This window comes from Macaca mulatta, chromosome 1, assembly GCF_049350105.2.
Source record: "Macaca mulatta isolate MMU2019108-1 chromosome 1, T2T-MMU8v2.0, whole genome shotgun sequence".
In the NCBI taxonomy this organism is placed as follows: domain Eukaryota; kingdom Metazoa; phylum Chordata; class Mammalia; order Primates; family Cercopithecidae; genus Macaca; species Macaca mulatta.
The window spans coordinates 55,675,257-55,693,457 of record NC_133406.1 but is presented as its reverse complement, the minus strand read 5'-3'; the positions used below and the strand labels follow the sequence as shown (position 1 = coordinate 55,693,457).

General features: G+C 39.2%; 1 long non-coding RNA gene across 1 annotated transcript in view; it reads right to left on the bottom strand.

Annotated features, from left to right (window-relative positions):
* Positions 1–6,587: 6,587 nt before the first annotated feature.
* The window catches only part of LOC114679636 (uncharacterized), an 83,437-nt gene continuing 71,823 nt past the window's right edge, over positions 6,588–18,201 (bottom strand). Inside the window, exon 2 of the long non-coding RNA XR_003731698.2 lies at positions 6,588–6,809. This is a non-coding gene — a long non-coding RNA (uncharacterized LOC114679636). The remainder of the gene's footprint in view (positions 6,810–18,201) is intronic.

Sequence of the window (18,201 nt, the reverse complement as noted above, 5' to 3'; positions counted from 1 at the left end):
TCTCCAGGAATGAAGGGTTGGGTTAGTATTCCAGGTAAAGAACCACAAGCAGCTAAGGTGCTTGCCTAAAGGCAAGGAATATACAGATCGAGTAGAATAAAGTAGTTATAAATACCAACTACAACTGCGTGACCAGTTACAGAAATGAGGACTATAATCATCATAAGCATTTCTTCCTTATTTTGTTAGAAATATGATTGAATATATGCATATATTATGCAAATATCTTTGTTTTATAATTTATTGATTTATATCAGCATTTAATATTACTAATTTTAGATCATAGTATTTACGTTACAGGAGATCAGGAAAAAGGTAAAACATTGCCCAAGGACTTCACCTTGTCTTCTGAGCTAAAGACTTGTACATTTCTGGTTGTATGCAGGATAGTTGCATGTTAGGTGGAACTATCACCTTGTTATTTTTATTTGGAGATTAGGTATGGCATAAGGAGATACATATGGGTGCCCAGATAACATGGGGTAAAACTGATCTTTAATTTTAGGTGTCAACTTGACTGCACTACGAAATACCTAGAGAGCTGGCAAAGCATCATTTCTGGGTGTATCTGTGAGAATGTTTCCAGAAGAGACTAGCATTTGAGTCAGTGGACTGAGTGGGGAAGATCTGCCCTCAGTATAGACAGGCACCAATCCAATCGACTGGGGCTTGAAATAGAACCAAGAAAAGGCAGTAAAAAGGCAAATTCTCTCTCTCTCTCTCTCTCTCTCTCTCACTCCTGGAGCTGGGAGATTCTTCTCTATCTGCCCTTGGACATAAGAACTCCGGGCTCTCCAGCCTTTAGACTCCAAGACTTGCTCCAGTGGTCCCCCAGGTTCTCAGGCCTTTGGCCTCAAACTGAGAGTTACACCATCAGCTTCCCTGGTTCTGAGGCTTTTGAACTTGGACAGAGCATACTATCCATCCCTGGATCTCCAGCTTGCACTCTTATCTATCTATCTATCTATCTATCTATCTATCTATCTATCTATCTATCTATCTACCTACCTATCATCTATCTATCATCTATCTCCTTTTGGTTGTGTCTCTCTGGAGAAGCCTGACTAATACAGAAATCAAAATAATATATTCTTTTTTACAAAAATCTCTTATTTTAATAAGTTATCTCATTTCCATTTGCTTTTCAGAAATTGTATGAATCTTGTTATATCTAAAAGTAAGATAAACGTACTTAAATGCTATATAATTCTGTGACATTCCTAGAAAATAACCTTTGGAAAACAGAAATAACCTTATTCAGACATCTTACTCAACACTTTAATGATGACTAACCTATTTGCAGAGTTTCTTTTTAAAAATAATTTGGAGAATAATAAAAATAATTTTAAACAAGTCTTCCATAGCTAGCAAAAGACAGCTTGCCATACTTGCCTAATGCACTTAATAATATACATCTATTTATTTGTGTTCATCAATCCATTGTGACCATTATTGCTTGGGAATTTCCAAAACTGTTCTTGGGTTTTCCAAAATTATGAATATTAAGTGATTTATTGTATTTTAAAAACATATTGAGCCAAAGTTAAATTATTCAGTAAATATACACAGAATTTTGGAAGTTTGTTAACATTTCCATCAATTTGCTCTTATAGAACATTTAATGCTACCTTAATTCTACGTATTTTAATACATTTTCATTGGACTCAAGGACTCTGGTACCCTATTTTTGTTTGAAAACATTCTACAAAAACATGTAAAAGTCATACAAATATTCACAAATTTTGTGCTGTAATTCTACTTCTAAGTATTTATTCTAAGAGTGTAATCCAAATTGTGGGAAATCAATATTTTCTAAGACATTCTTTACAGAATATTTATACTACCAATATAATAAGGAAAATTCTGACATTAGGAAATATGTACAATTATATTATATCCACTCAATAGAATATAAGGCAAACATTTAAAATGATATTTTAAAACTATAAGGAAATGTGAACAAGGATTAAGATATCTTAAGAAAATATAAGTGATACATATAAAAAGCATAAGTATCTCTCTTTTTTAAAATTCTATCAGAAGAAAAGTGACTGTTGTGTCTTTATATTGTAGAGGAATGCCTCATTTACTTTATGTTTACTTGTTCCATTTTTTTTGTAACACCATTGCATTACTTTTAATGGAAAAAGTCTTAAATTTTATATTCTAAAATATGAAGTATCAATACTGTTCAATTCATTCTATTCTGGCTAGCATTATCCTGATACCAAAACCTGATAAAGACATTACAAGAAAAAAATAAACTATAGACCAATATTCTTTATGTATATAGATGCAAGATGTCTAAACAAAATTTTCAAATCTAAATCAGCAATTTATAAAACGGGTAATACATTATGACCAAGTATGATTTATCCCAGAAATGCAAAGTTGGTTTAATGTTCAAATATCAACCAATGTAACTAAGCATAATTTAAAAACTGTTACATTTTTAATATGATTATATCAATAGATGAAGAAAAAGCACTTGAGAAAAGGCAACATCCATTGTTTATAAAAACTCTCACTTGGTGGTAGGAGGATGAGGGATAAAAAACTACATGTTGGTTACAATATACATTACTCTGGTGACCAGTGCCATAAAATCTCAGCCTTCACCACTATACAATTCATCCATGTAACCAAAAAACACTTTTACCCCAAAAATATTGAAATAAAAGAGATAATTTTTTAACTCTCACTAAACTGAAAATATGAAAGACTTTCCTTAATCAGATGCTGGGCATATCTACAAAAATCCTACAGCTAATATCACACCTAATAGTGAAAGACCAAATATACAAATACACTTTCCTTAAGGTGCAGACAATAAAAGAATGTCTGCTCTCTGTACATTTTGTTAACCTTGTACCATCAAATGTCCTAGCCAGTGGAACAAGGCAAGAAAAGGAAAATAGAAAATTGAAACTGTTTTTATTCATAAACAATATGTTTATTCAGAAAATTTTGGTGGGATCTCCCCAAAATGTTACCAAGTAAATTTAGCTTGGTTGCAGGATACAAGATCAATAAACAAAAATCAATTATATTTCTATCTACCATCAATGAAGAATCAGAAAGTAAAATTTTAAAAAACAATACCATTTACAGTAGCTTTAAAGAATAAGAAATACTCAGGGATAAATTCACCTAATAAGTGTTAAGACCTGTACACTGAAAACTGCAAAAACATTTCTAGAAGAAATTTAAAGAAGACCTGAATAAATGAACCCCTTGTTCACGGGTCAGGAGAGTCAATATTGTTAATATGTCAACTTTTCCTAAATTGATCTATAGATTTACCAATCCCATTCAAAATTCCAGCAGGCTTTTTTATTAAAAAAAAAAATAAGCTAATCATAATATTCATATGTAAATACAAATTATCTGGAAATGTCAAATAATTTAGAAAAATAAAAACAAAGTTAGAAGAGTAACAGTACCTGATTCAACATTTATTATAAAGCCAAAATAATCAAGACTGTGCTATTGGTGTAAAGACAAACAAATACATCAATGGGTCAGAACTGTGAATCTAGAAATAAATCCACATATATACGGTCAACTAATTTTCAAGAAAGGCACAAAGTCAATTCAGTGGGAAAAGGATAGTCTTTTTTAACAATGGTGCTGGAACAATTGGAGATATATATATATGTGTGTGTGTGTGTGTGTGTGTGTGTGTGTGTGTGTGTGTGTGTGTATGCAAAAAATAACTATCCATGCCTTGCACTGCATATGAAATTTAACTGTAAAAGAATTATATACCTAAATGTAAATCCTAAAACTATACAAATTATAGAAGATTTTACATGAAACAATCTTTGTGACCTATGGTTAGGAAAATATTTCTTAGCTATGAACACCAAGAGCACAATCCATAAAAGAAAAAATAGGTAAATTATACTTTAACAAAATTGAAACCTTCTGCTATTTTAAGACATTGTTAAAGCCACAGACTTTCAAAGCCACAAACCATGAAAAAATATCTTCAAAGTATATATCTGACAAAAGACTGACATTTAGAATGTATAAAGAGCTCTCAACACTTAAAAGTGAGAAAACAGATACCTCAATTAAGAAACAAGCAAATGATTTAAACAGAGTTCACAAAAAAGGATGGCAAATAAGCACATGAAAAGTTGCTCAACATTGTTAGTCATTAGAAATATTCAATGAAATATTCAATGAAAACCACAATGAGGTACCATTACTACCTTAGGCTAGCAAAAATTACTAAGGTTTATTGTTCCAAGTGTTGTTGAGGATGAGGAGGAACTGGAAATCTTGTAAACTTCAGATGAGAATGTAAAATGGTTCAACCATTTTAGAAGATAGTTTGGCAGTTGCTTAAAAGGAGGAACATATATGACCAATGAGTCACACAGTCCAGCTATTCCTCTCCTAGGTACATACTCACAAGAGATAAAAGCATATGTTGTGGAGGTCTTCAAGATGGCTGACTAGAGGACTCTTGCACCCATCTTCTCCACAAAGAAGAACTAAAATAGTAAGTAGATAATCACTCTTTGAATAGATAATCTAACAGAGAACACTGAAATTCAACAAAGAACTAAGAAGAAACACCTAAAGCAAGAAAGAAGTGGAAAGGGAGGCAGCCTGCTTGACCAGGATTGGCTATGAGCCTTGAGAGGCTGCCCATTGTGGGAAAAAGGTATGAAATCCCCAGTAGTCCACATTCCCACCATGGACTCCTGAAATCCTAGCACAGGTGATCCCTTCAATCCTTCTGGGCCCTGAGAATAATATGGGAAGCTGTGTGGAGACTACACAAAAGCATTGCTCCAGAGAGGGGGATTGTGCTGGGCCTCACACCACCACTGAGTTCTAAGTAGCTACAGGAAGGTGTCATTTTGAGAGCCTGGCCCCAACTCACTGCATCCTCCCCTGGCCCTCCAAAGCCCCTATGTCTCCACATCGCTGAATCCCCGTTGATACCTCCTGTCTGCAGCCACTCTTGTGGCTAGCTGCTGCCACCAGTGCCAAAGCTTAAGCCCTTGGCAGTGACCCTGCCTCCCCCAGCAGTGGAGTCACCATGCATTTTCACTTGCCCTGAGAACAGACTCACCTGCCTGCAGCCACTGCTGCTATGGGCTTCTACTGCTAGATCCAAAACATGAGGGAAGTGCATGCTTTCCAGCCACCTGCCTACAACTGGTGCCACTGAAAGCAACCCCATCTGCCCAGCAGCAGGACCCCAGCACAGGCACTGCTGCCCCTGTCCAAGCATTCTGCCAGGGACCTGAGGATTAACCTTCCCCTGCCTACCATAGCCAGTACCTGCACACACCACTGGGGTTCCTGAGGACAGGCTCATGCAACCTGGCTCCAACCCTCCAGTGCCTAAGCATGCTGTTCAGGGGTCTGGCGATTGTCCAGCCTGGTGCATCATCATTGGCACCTAAGCGCTACTTCTACGGCCTGAGGTTGGGCCCACCCATCCTGCCACTACCACCATAACAGACACCCACCTGCACATACACTCTGCAGGCCTGGGAACTAGCCTACCTTGCTCATCATAACCAGTACCAACACCAGTTCAGACCACTTCAGAACCAAAGGCTTGTTCTACCACTGCTACTTCCACTGCTCACAGCATACAGGCTGCCCAGGGGACCAAGAACCCAGCCACTGGTGCTGCCCACCATTGTCACTACTGACACCCAAGCAAGTTGCCTGGAAACCCAAGAATCAACCCAGTTGGACCCATTAACGCTGCTGCCAACATACACCACCCTAAGGCCCAGCTACTGGCATGTCCAGCTCACCACTGTCACCACTAGAGCCCAAGGACTGGCTCATCTGACATCCCAGTCTCCAGAAAAATTTTACCACAGTTGCCACTAGCAACCACACCCTAAGACACTGAGGAAATCAAAGGTACCACTGATGCTGTTTACAGCCAAAGAAATCATACAGAGACTACCCTACTGCATGCACCTAGAATCAAAGCCAAAGTGCTCTACCCAACTAACACTATAGATACATGTTTAGGAAAAAGACTTCCCCTATGAAAGAAAATTCAAAAAATTGGAAGAAGCTACTGTTATACCAAATGTATAGATATCAACATAAGGACACAGAAACATGAAAAAAACAAGGAAATATTATACCTCCAAAGAAACATAATAATCTCCAGCAACAGATCCCAGTGAAAAACACATTTATGAATTTCTGGAAAAATAATTCAAAATGATGATATTATAGAAGTTTGGTGAGATATAAGAGAATACAGAAAAAAAATACAAAAAATTAGAAGAACAATTCAGGCTCTTTCTCTTTCTCCTGCTCCACCCACATAAGAGGTGCCTGCTTCCCCTTTGCCTTCCACCATGATTGTAAGTTTCCTGAGGCCTCTCCAGAAGCAGATGCCTGTATAGCCCACAGAACTAGACAGGGTCATATCATATTGCCCAGGCTCATCTCAAACTCCTGAATTCAAGCAATCCTCCCACCTCAGCCTCCCAAGTAGGTGGGATTACAGGTGTGCACCACTAGGCCCAGGATTCATGAGACTTGTAACCCAAGATCCAGCAGAACAAACATTAACTTAATAGGACTTAATGAAATGAATAAAGAAAATTTTATTACAGTTGTTTGGAAAAGCATTGTTGTTGTTTTAATGTCTTATTTTCTTAGTGTAGCATCTGGACACATGCAGGAACTGGAGGAGGTTGCCACCCTCAACCAAAGGGCCCTGTGCAAGGCCCAGTGCTGTAATGGCTTCAGGTCTGACGCAGTGCAGTCCCAGTAGTGGGTGTCTAAGGGGTGTTTCCATCACGATAACACTGAAAAGGAATTCAGAATTCAATCAGGTAAATTTAATAGAGATTGAAATAATTCTAAAAATCAAGCAGACATTCTAGAGTTGAAAATGTAATTGACATGCTGAAGAATGCATCAGAGTATCTTAACATTAGAACTGATCAAGTAGAAGAATGCGTTAGTGAGCTTGAAGATAGGCTACTAGAAAAAAAAGTCAGAGGAAACAAAAGGAAACAGAATAAAAAACAATGAAGCTAACCTATAGGATCTTGAAAATAGCCTCAAAGGGGCAAATCTGAGTTCGAGTTACTGGCCTTAAAGAGGAGGTAGAGAAAGAGATGGGGTAGAAAGTCTATTTGAAGGGATAATATCAAAAAACTTCCCAAACCTAGAGAAAAATATTAACAGTTAACTCCAAGAAGATTATAGAACACCAAGCAGATGTAACCTAAAGAAGACTATCTCAAGGCATCTAACAGTCAAACTTCCAGAAGTCAAGGATAAAGAAAGGATCCTAAAGAACAAGAGAAAAGAAAGAAATAACATACAATGCAGCTTCAATATGCCTGGAAGCAGACTTTTCCGTGGAAACCTTACAGGCCAGAGGAGAGTGCTATGAAATATTTAAAACCCTAAAGGAAAACAAACAAACAAACAACAATAACAAAAAACTTGTATCCTAGAATAGTATATCTGATGAAAATATCTTTTAAGCCTGAAGGACAAATAAAGACCTTCCCAAATAAATAAAAGCTGAGGGATTTCATCAACACCAAACCTGTCCTATCAAAAAATGCTAAACCAGGAGGTTCCAAGATGGCTGAATAGGAACAGCTCCATTCTACAGCTCCCAGCGTGAGCGATGCAGAAGACAGGTGATTTCTGCATTTCCAACTGAGGTACCGGGTTCATCTCACTGGGGCTTGTCGGACAGTTGTCACAGCCCACAGAGCAGGGTGGGGCATCACCTCACCTGGGAAGTGCAAGGGGTTGGGAAATTCCCTTTCCAAGCCAAGGGAAGCCATGATAGAGGGTACCTGGAAAATCGGGACACTCCCACCCTAATACTGTGCTTTTCCAATGGTCTTAGCAATTGGCACACCAGGAGATTATATCCTGCGCCTGGGTCGGAGGGCCCCACACCCATGCAGCCTCACTCACTGCTAGCACAGCAGTCTGAGATCTAACTGCAAGGTGGCAGCAAGGCTGCGGGAGGGGCGTCCACCATTGCTGAGGCTTGAGTAGGTAAATAAAGCCACCAGAAAGCTTGAACTGGGTGCAGCCCAACACAGCTCAAGGAGGCCTGCCTGCCTCTGTAGACTCCACCTCTGGGGGCAGGGCATAGCTGAACAAAAGGTAGCAGAAACTTCTGCAGACTTAAACGTCCCTGTCTGACAGCTTTGAAGAGAGTAGTGATTCTCCCAGCACAGAGTTTGAAACCTGAGAACTGACAGATTGCCTCCTCAAGTGGGTTCCTGACTCCCGAGTAGCCTAACTGGGAGACACCTCCCAGTAGGGGCCGACTGACAGCTCATACAGCTGGGTGCCCCTCTGAGATGAAGCTTCCCAGAGGAAGGATCAGGCAGCAACATTTGCTGTCCTGCAATATTTGCTGTTCCGCAGCCTCCACTGGTGATACCCAGGCAAACAGGGTCTGGAGTGGACCTCCAGCAAACTGCAACAGACCTGCAGCTGAGAGTCCTGACTGTTAGAAGGAAAACTAACAAACAGAAAGGACATTAACACAAAAACGTCATCTGTACGTCACCATCATCAAAGACCAAAGGTAGATAAAACCACAAAGATGGGGAGAAACCAGAGCAGAAAAACTGAAAATTCTAAAAATCAGAGTGACTCTTCTCCTCCAAAGGAATGCAGCTTCTCGCCAGCAATGGAACAAAGCTGGACAGAGAATGATTTTAGCAAGTTGAGAGAAGAAGGCTTCAGATGATCAGTAATAACAAACCTCCGAGCTAAAGGAGAATGTTCGAACCCATTGCAAAGAAGCTAAAAACCTTGAAAAAAGATTAGTTGAATGGCTAACTAGAATAAACAGTATAGAGAAGACCTTAAATGACCTGTTGGAGCTGAAAACCACGGCATGAGAACTATGTGATACATGCACAAGTTTCAGTAGCAAATTCGATCAACTGGAAGAAAGGGTATCAGTGATTGAAGATCAAATGAATGAAATGAAGTGAGAAAAGAAGTTTAGAGAACAAAGAGTAAAACGAAATGAACAAAACCTGCAAGAAATGTGGGACTATGTAAAAAGACCAAATCTATGTCTGATTGGTATACCTGAAAGTGATGGGGTGAATGGAACCAAGTTGGAAAACACTCTTCAGGATATTATCCAGGAGAACTTCCCCAACCTAGCAAGGCAGGCCAACATTGAAATTCAGGAAATACAGAGAACGCCACAGAGATACTGCTCAAGAAGAGCAACTCCAAGACACATAATTGTCAGATTCACCAAAGGTGAAATGAAGGAAAAAATGTTAAGGGTTGCCAGAGAGAAAGGTCAGGTTACTCACAAAGGAAGACCATCAGACTAACAGTGGATCTCTCAGCAGAAACTCTACAAGCCAGAAGAGAGTGGGGGCCAATATTCAACATTCTTCAAGAAAAGAATTTTCAACGTAAAATTTCATATCCAGCCAAACTAAGCTTCATAACTGAAGGAGAAATAAAATCCTTTACAGACAAACAAATGCTGAGAGCTTTTGTCACCACGAGGCCTGCCTTACAAGAGCTCCTGAAGGAAGCACTAAACACAGAAAGGAACAACCAGTACCAGGCACTACAAAAACATGCCAAACTGTAAAGACCATCAATGCTAGGAAGAAACTGCATCAACTAACGAGCAAAATAACCAGCTAACATCATAATGACAGGATCAAATTCACACATAACAATATTAACCTTAAATGTAAATGGATTAAGTGCTCCAATTAAAAGACACAGACTGGCAAATTGGATAAAGAGTCAAGACCCATCAGTGTGCTGTATTCAGGAGACCCGTTTCATGTGCAGAGACACACATAGACTCAAAATAAAGTGATGGAGAAAGATCTACCAAGAAAATGGAAAAAAAAAAAAAAAAAGCAGGGGTTGCAACCCTAGTCTCTGATAAAACAACTTTAAACTAACAAAGATTGAAAGAGACAAAGAAGGCCGTTACATAATGGTAAAGGAATCAATTCAACAAGAAGTGCTACCTATCATAAATATAATATGCACCCAATACAGGCGCACCCAGATTCATAAAGAAAGCCCTTAGAGACCTACAAAGAGACTCCCACACAATCATAATTGGAGATTTTAACACCACACTGTCAAAATTAGACAGATCAAGGACACAGATAGTTAACAAGGATATCCAGGAATTGAACTCAGCTCTGCATCAAGCAGACCTAATAGACATCCACAGAACTCTCCACCCCAAATCAACAGAATATACATTCTTCTCAGCACCACATCACACTTATTCCAAAATTGACCATGTAGTTGGAAGTAAAGCACTCCTCAGCAAATGTGAAAGAACAGAAATTATAACAGTCTCTCAGACCACAGTGCAATCAAACTAGAACTTAGGATTAAGAAACTCACTCAAAACCGCTCAACTACATGGAAACTGAACAACCTGCTCCTGAATGACCACTGGGTACATAACGAAATGAAGGCAGAAATAAAGATGTCCTTTGAAACCAATGAGAACAAAGATACAACATATAAGAATCTCTGGAACACATCTAAAGCAGTGTGTAGAGGAAAATTTATAGCACTAAATGCCCACAAGAGAAAGCAGGAAAGATCTAAAATTGACACCCTAACATCACAATTAAAAGAAACTACAGAAGCAAGAGCAAACACATTCAAAAGCTAGCAGAAGGCAAGAAATAACTAAGATCAGAGTAGAACTGAAGGAGATAGAGACACAAAAAACTCTTCAAAAAATCAATGAATCCAGGACCTGGTTTTTTGAAAAGATCAACAAAATTGATAGACTGCTAGCAAGACTAATAAAGAAGAAAAGAGAGAAGAATCAAATAGACACAATAAAAAATGATAAAGGGGATATCACCACCGACCCCACAGAAATACAAACTACTACCAGAGAATACTATAAACACCTCTACGCAAATAAAGTAGAAAACCTAGAAGAAATGGCTAAATTCCTGGAAACGTACACCCTCCGAAGACTAAACCAGGAGGAAGTTGAATCCCTGAATAGACCAATAACAGGCTCTGAAATTGGGGCAATAATTAATAGCCTACCAACCAAAAAAAGTCCAGTACCAGATGGATTCATAGCCAAATTCTACCAGAGGTACAAGGAAGAGCTGGTACCATTCCTTCTGAAACTATTCCAATCAATAGAAAAAGAGGGAATCCTCCCTAACTCCTTTTATGAGGCCAACATCACCCTGATACCAAAGCCTGGCAGAGACACAACAAAAAAGTAGAATTTTAGACCAATATCCCTGATGAACATTGATGCAAAACTCCTCAGTAAAATACTGGCAAACCAAATCCAGCAGCACATCAAAAAGCTTATCCATCATGATCGAGTTGACTTCATCCCTGGGATGCAAGGCTGGTTCAACATATGCAAATCAATAAATGTAATTCATCATATAAACAGAACCAAAAACAAAAACCACGTGATTATCTCAATAGATGCAGAAGGCCTTGACAAAATTCAATAGCCCTTCATGCTAAAAACTCTCAATGAACTAGGTATTGATGGGACATATCTAAAATAATAAGAGCTATTTATGACAAACCCACAGCCAATATCATACTGAATGGGCAAAAACTGGAAGCATTCCCTTTGAAAACTGGCACAAGACAGGGATGCCCTCTCTCACCACTCCTATTCAACATAGTGTTGGAAGTTCTGGCCAGGGCAATCAGGCAAGAGAAAGAAATAAAGGTTATTCAATTAGGAAAAGAGGAAGTCAAATTGTCCCTGTTTGCAGATGACATGATTGTATAATTAGAAAACCCCATTGTCTCAGCCCCAAATCTCCTTAAGCTAATAAGCAACTTCAGCAAAGTCTCAGAATAGAAAATCAATGTGCAAAAATAACAAGCATTCCTATACACCATTAACAGACAAACAGAGCCAAATCTTGAGTGAACTCCCATTTACAATTGCTGCATAGAGAATAAAATACCTAGGAATCCAACTTACAAGGGATGTGAAAGACCTCTTCAAAGAGAACTGCAAACCACTGCTCAATGAAGTAAAAGAGAACACAAACAAATGGAAGAGCTTTCCATCCTCATGGATGGGAAGAATCAATATCGTGAAAATGGCCATACTGCCCAAGGTAATTTATAGATTCAATGCCATCCTCATTAAGCTACCAATGACTTTCTTCACAGAATTGGAAAAAAACTACTTTAAAGTTCATATGGAACCAAAAAAGAGCCCACATTGCCAAGAAAATCCTAAGCCAGAAGATCAAAGCTGGAGATATCACACTATCTGACTTCAAACTATATTACAAGGGTACAGTAACCAAAACATCATGGTACTGGTACCAAAACAGAGATATAGACAAATGGAACAGAACAGAGCCCTCAGAAATAATACCACACATCTACAGCCATCTGATGATCTTTGACAAACCTGACAAAAACAAGAAATGGGGTAAGGATTCCCTATGTAATAAATGGTGCTGGGAAAACTGGCTAGTCATAAGCAGAAAGCTGAAACTGGATCCCTTCCTTACACCTTTATACAAAAATTAATTCACGATGGATGAAAGACTTACCTGTTAGACCTAAAACCATAAAAACCCTAGAAGAAAACCTAGGCAATACCATTCAAGACATAGGCATGGGCAAGGACCTCATGACTAAAACATCAAAATCAATGGCAACAAAAGCCAAAATAGACAAATGGGATCTAATTAAACTAAAGAGCTTCTGCACAGCAAAAGAAACTACCATCAGAGTGAACAGGCAACCTATGGAATGAGAGAAAATTTTTACAATCTACCCATCTGACAAAGGGCTAATATCCAGAATCTACAAAGAACTTAAACAAATTTACAAGAAAAAAATTAAACAACCCCATCAAAAAGTGGGCAAAGGATATGAACAGACACTTCTCAAAAGAAGACATTTATGCAGCCAACAGAAACATGAAAAAATGTTCATTATCACTGGCCATTAGAGAAATGCAAATCAAAACCACAATGAGATACCATCTCACACCAGTTAGAATGGTGATCATTAAAAAGTCAGAAAACAACAGATGCTGGAGAGGATGTAGAGAAGTAGGAACACTTTTACACTGTTGGTGGGACTGTAAACTACTTCAACCATTGTGGAAGACTGTGGTGATTCCTCAAGGATCTAAAACTAGAAATACCATTTGACCCAGCCATCCCATTACTGGGGATATACCCAAAGGATTATAAATCATGCTACTATAAAGACATGCACATGTATGTTTATTACGGCACTATTCACAATAGCAAAGACTTGGAACCAACCCAAATGTCCATCAATGATAGACTGGATAATGAAAATGTGGCACATATACACCCTGGATTACTACGCAGTCATAAAAAAGATGAGTTTATGTCCTTTGTAGGGACATGGATGAAGCTGGAAACCATCATTCTGAGCGAACTATCACAAGGACAGAAAACCAAACACTGCATGTTCTCACTCATAGGTGGGAATTGAACAATGAGAACACTTGGACACAGGAAGGGGAACATCATACACCGGGGCCTGTTGTGGGGTGGGGCGAGGGGGGAGGGATAGCATTAGGGGATATACCTAATGTAAATGACGAGTTAATGGGTGCAGCACACCAACATTGCACATGTATACATATGTAACAAACCTGCACATTGTGCTCATGTACCCTAGAACATAAAGTATAATCTAAAAAATATAAAAGAGCTTCAGCAAAACGTGTTTAGGAAACAAGGGAAAGTGGTAGAAGGTGAGGTTACAGGATTCAGATAATGTAGGCATCTCGTAGGGCAGCAGGTGGCAAACTTTTCTATAAAACACCAGGCAGTATTGGTAATTACTTTAGGCTTTGCCTCCATATGGCCTCAGCCATAGCTGCTCACTCTGCTGCTGTAGTGTGAAAGAAAATACATAAATGAATGAGCATCGCTGTTCCAGTAAAATTTTATTCATGGACACTGAAATGAGAATAGCATATTATTTTAAAGAGTCAATAATTTTTTTTATTTTTAAAAAATAATTTAAAATGTTAGCTTAAATTTTAAATGCGAACAAGCTGTGGGCTGGATTTGGCCTGAAGGTTACAGTTTATTGACCCCTGTCCTTGCATATAATAATGACTTTTGATTTCTGTTCTAAGAGTGATGAGAAGCTTTAGGGGGATTTTCAACAAGGGAGTGACATAATCTGAAAATAAGAGGTCTTGTTAGGACACATTTGCCAAACCCCAGGCAAGAGATAATGGTGGCTAGGGTGGTGGTGGTAGAGGTGGTAAGGGTAGTGGACAGTCACCAGATTCAGGATATATTTTGAAGATAGGGCCTATAAAATTTGCTGATGAACTGGGTATGGGAAGGGCGATAATGAGAAGAACACAGAGTGACTCTGAAGCTTCAGGATTACATAATTGGATGAATGGTGGTACCATTTACTGACTGTGGAAGAGATGGGTTTGTGTTCCACATTTGACTCGGCATATGTCAAGGTTTTTCCAAAATTAAGCTTACGTTATCTATTCTTAGTTCATTTCAATTAAGGAACTCCAATCTCATGTAAAATATAAATACATACTGTGATATGCATAAACTTATCCAAGTTCATTTTTAACTTTTGATCCCTCTTCTAGCTTTTGTTAAGTATGAACCCCCTCATGCTTGGAGTAAGACCCCCTCTGTCCTCCATAGCTCCATCTAGAAGAGCTGAAAATTCACTCTTCCCTACCCACAAGCCTAACTCTTTCACCATCACCATCACCGCAGTCATGCCTACCAGGACTGATGTCATGCCCTTTATCTGTGAAATACCCTCATAAATTGTCATAATCAGCGCACTTGTCCAGGTCAATGCTAAACTGGCCATGACTCTGCAATAATCGACGTAAACCAAGACTACCAAGGGAAAATGGGATGTATCGACTCCCTATTTGCCTGGCGTATGCCAGTTACCACAGAAACTTTAGGCACCCCTCACCTCCCAAACTTCAGTCTTCACGAAGCTCTCTACGTTCTCTATTATGCTACCATCTCCCACCCATATCCAACCCCTAAAACCCATTCATTATGCCCTCTGGATTGAGCATTCCATCATCAGCAAAATCTCCTCTATTTTATGTCTCTTTTCTGATTGTTTTCTTCATTTTCTTACATTTCTTTAAGGATACAGCTTCCCCTGCAGCCTTCTCAAGTGGTGGCTGTTTTTTAGTTCCATAGTCCATATGCCACTGGGCCAGGAGATGAGTTAAGAGTTTTCCTTGTTGCTCATTGTTACTTCTAGAAACTTCTCCCTCCATCTTTCAGAAAAAATACTCCTGCTTTGAATCTCATATCACCGGACTGCCATCCATTCCTACCCCCTACCAGTCTGCTAGAGTCTGGTCAGGCTGTCTCATTTCTTGAAGATTTTAACTCTGGATTTGCTGTAACACTCTCTAACACTACTCTTCCCTTGATTTTTGGTGATTTCAATACACATAGATCAGTTTCTTGAGCTCTTCTCCTCCCCTGATTTTATGTTCTACTTTCCCTCAACCACTCATCCCATAGTTATGCCCTAGACCTTGTTTCTACCAAAGACTGAAATGCTTTCATCATCTCAATTTTAGAGAGTGTTGTAACTTTCTAATTACTACAGTTTTTCTTTCTAGCTCCTCCTTTTTATCAGTTAGGTATTTTTTTATAGTCTTACAACCCCAAAATTTAGCAGCTTGAGGTAACAGTCCTTTATTATTTATCATGAGTCTACGAGTTGGTTGGACAATTCTGCTAAGTTGGGCTGCTGAGCGGGTCTGGGCTTAGCTAATCTCACATTGTCTTGTTCATATGTGGTCAGCTGGTATGTAGGCTGTGGGATAGCATAGCTGGCTTCAGTTAGGATGATTTGGTTCTGCTTCACGTGATCTCCTTGCTCCCAGGCTTGGTTCTCAGTTCTCACAGCAGAGCCAAATGCCCAAGGGAGTAAGTAGAAGTGCTTAAGGCCTTATGCTCTATTCCATCAGCGAAGGAAAGTCACAAGACCAGCCTAGATATAAGAGAATTAAACAAGGACTTCACCTCTTGATGGGAGGAGAGGCGTGTGTCTAAGGAGGAATTGATAATAGGGCCACCTTTTTCTTTTTTTTTTTTTTTTTTTTTGCAATCAGTCTATCACATCCCTCTGTAAACCTGATTTTACATATTTTCACAGCACCAGGCCTATGATCTATCAATCTCAACTTTCCCATGTGAACACACTCTCACATGTCTTAAATTCCCTCCTACCCAGCTTAAATTCAATGATCAATCATTATCAACATATCCTCACATTCATCCTCAACTCCATGCCATTCTTTTACGTTATAAAACTGGCTTGTCTAAATCACAGCTCTGGTTCAATGTACCTGTCTGTCAACTCCACACCTGTGTTCCTGTTGCTGGAAGTAGCCACAGAACCACCACACAACCACATTGGCTTCTCTGACTTCAGATTCAAGGCCAAGAACCTCATTATGTCCATAATGCTGCTGACATTTACTCTCCACTTCCCCAGCACATTACTCTCATATCTCCCAGAGAATTATGTCATACCTTCTCTCTTCTCAAACCTGCAACACTGGCCCTGCTGTGCTCACTCTCAGTTGGTAACCTGCTTCATATTTCAGAGAGACAATGTAAGCACTGAGAAGAGAACTCTTGCACACTCCCACACCTCGTCTGCCACCTCTCACCATCTGTCTCCTTATACTAGAAGAGATAGACTGCCCTCCTCCTGGAGAGGCCAAACCCACCCACTTCTGCACTAGATTCCATTCTCTTTTATCTTTCCTACATCATGTGTTTTCCTTCTATACTCAATCATTCCTTTTAGCAATAAATATCTAAAAAAAAAAAAACTTCAAAGAACCTCACTTCCCACTCCAATGACCCCACTGTGTCTTCTCTCCTCTTTATAGCAAATTCTCGAAAGTCTTGTCTGGTTTCTCCGTCTCTCCAGTTCCTGTCCTCTCCTCTATTTCTCTTTACAATTACTGACTCCATTCAGGCTCTCATCTTTCTTCACCTATAAGGAGCATTTGTCATAATTATCATTTCCTTTTTCAAACCTTTTTTACACTTCTCTGCCGGGACACCACTTTCTCCTTTTTCTTTCTATTACATCTGTGGCCTCCTTTCAGCCTCATTTGCTAGTTGCTTCTTCCCTCAACCTTTCAGACATGGGATGCCCCCAGGGCTCAGTCTTTGCAACAGTTTTCTTCACTGTCTACCCTCACCAACTTGGGAATGTAGTTAGTCTCCTAGTCTTTAATACTACACACATGCTGATGATTCCAAAATTTATGTCTTCAGCCTGATTTTCTCCCTGAAACATCCTCCAATAAATCAATGAACTTCTCAAATTTAATATGTGCAAAGCCGAGCTCCTGATCCCTCCCAAACCAGCTCTCCCACAGCCTTGCTCATCTTAGTTAATGGCTATTCTATCCTTAAATTTTCTCAGGCGAAGAATTGTGAAGTCATCCTTGACCTTTTGTTGACTCGTACCCCACATATGATCCATCAGCAAATCCTTTGGGTTCTACCTTTAAAATATATCTGGAATCGAACCCTTTCTCACCAGTCTAATCCAAGCTACCATCAACTCTTGCCTGGCTTATTGTTAAAACCGTCTAACCAACCTTCCTGCTCCTGTCTTTGCCCCCTACAGACTAGCCTTAACTCAGCAGCCAAAATAATAATTCTGTTAAAACATAAATCGTATATCATGTCATTTCTTTATTCAAACTGTCTTGTGTATCTCTGTCTCATTTGAAGCACAAGGCCAAGTTCTTAAAATGATCTGCAGGACCGTTGATGATCTCCTCACCATTCCCTCTCCATCTCACCTCTTTATACTCTTCTTTCTTATTCTTCCCTGTCCACGTTGACCTTCTTGCTATTCCTCAAATACATCAAGCATATCTTCATTGTGGTAGGCTGCAAAATGGCCTTCAAAAGATATCCATGTCCTAATCCCTGGAATCTGTGAATGTCATTTTATATGGCAAAGTCATTGTATATGTGATTGAATTAATAATCTTGAGGTGAAAATTTTATACTGATTGCTTGGGTGGACCTTAATGCAATCACATATATTCTTCGAAGAGGGAGAAAGAGAAAGATCACACACACACACACACACACACACACACACAGAGTGAACATGGGGCAGAGAGAGATT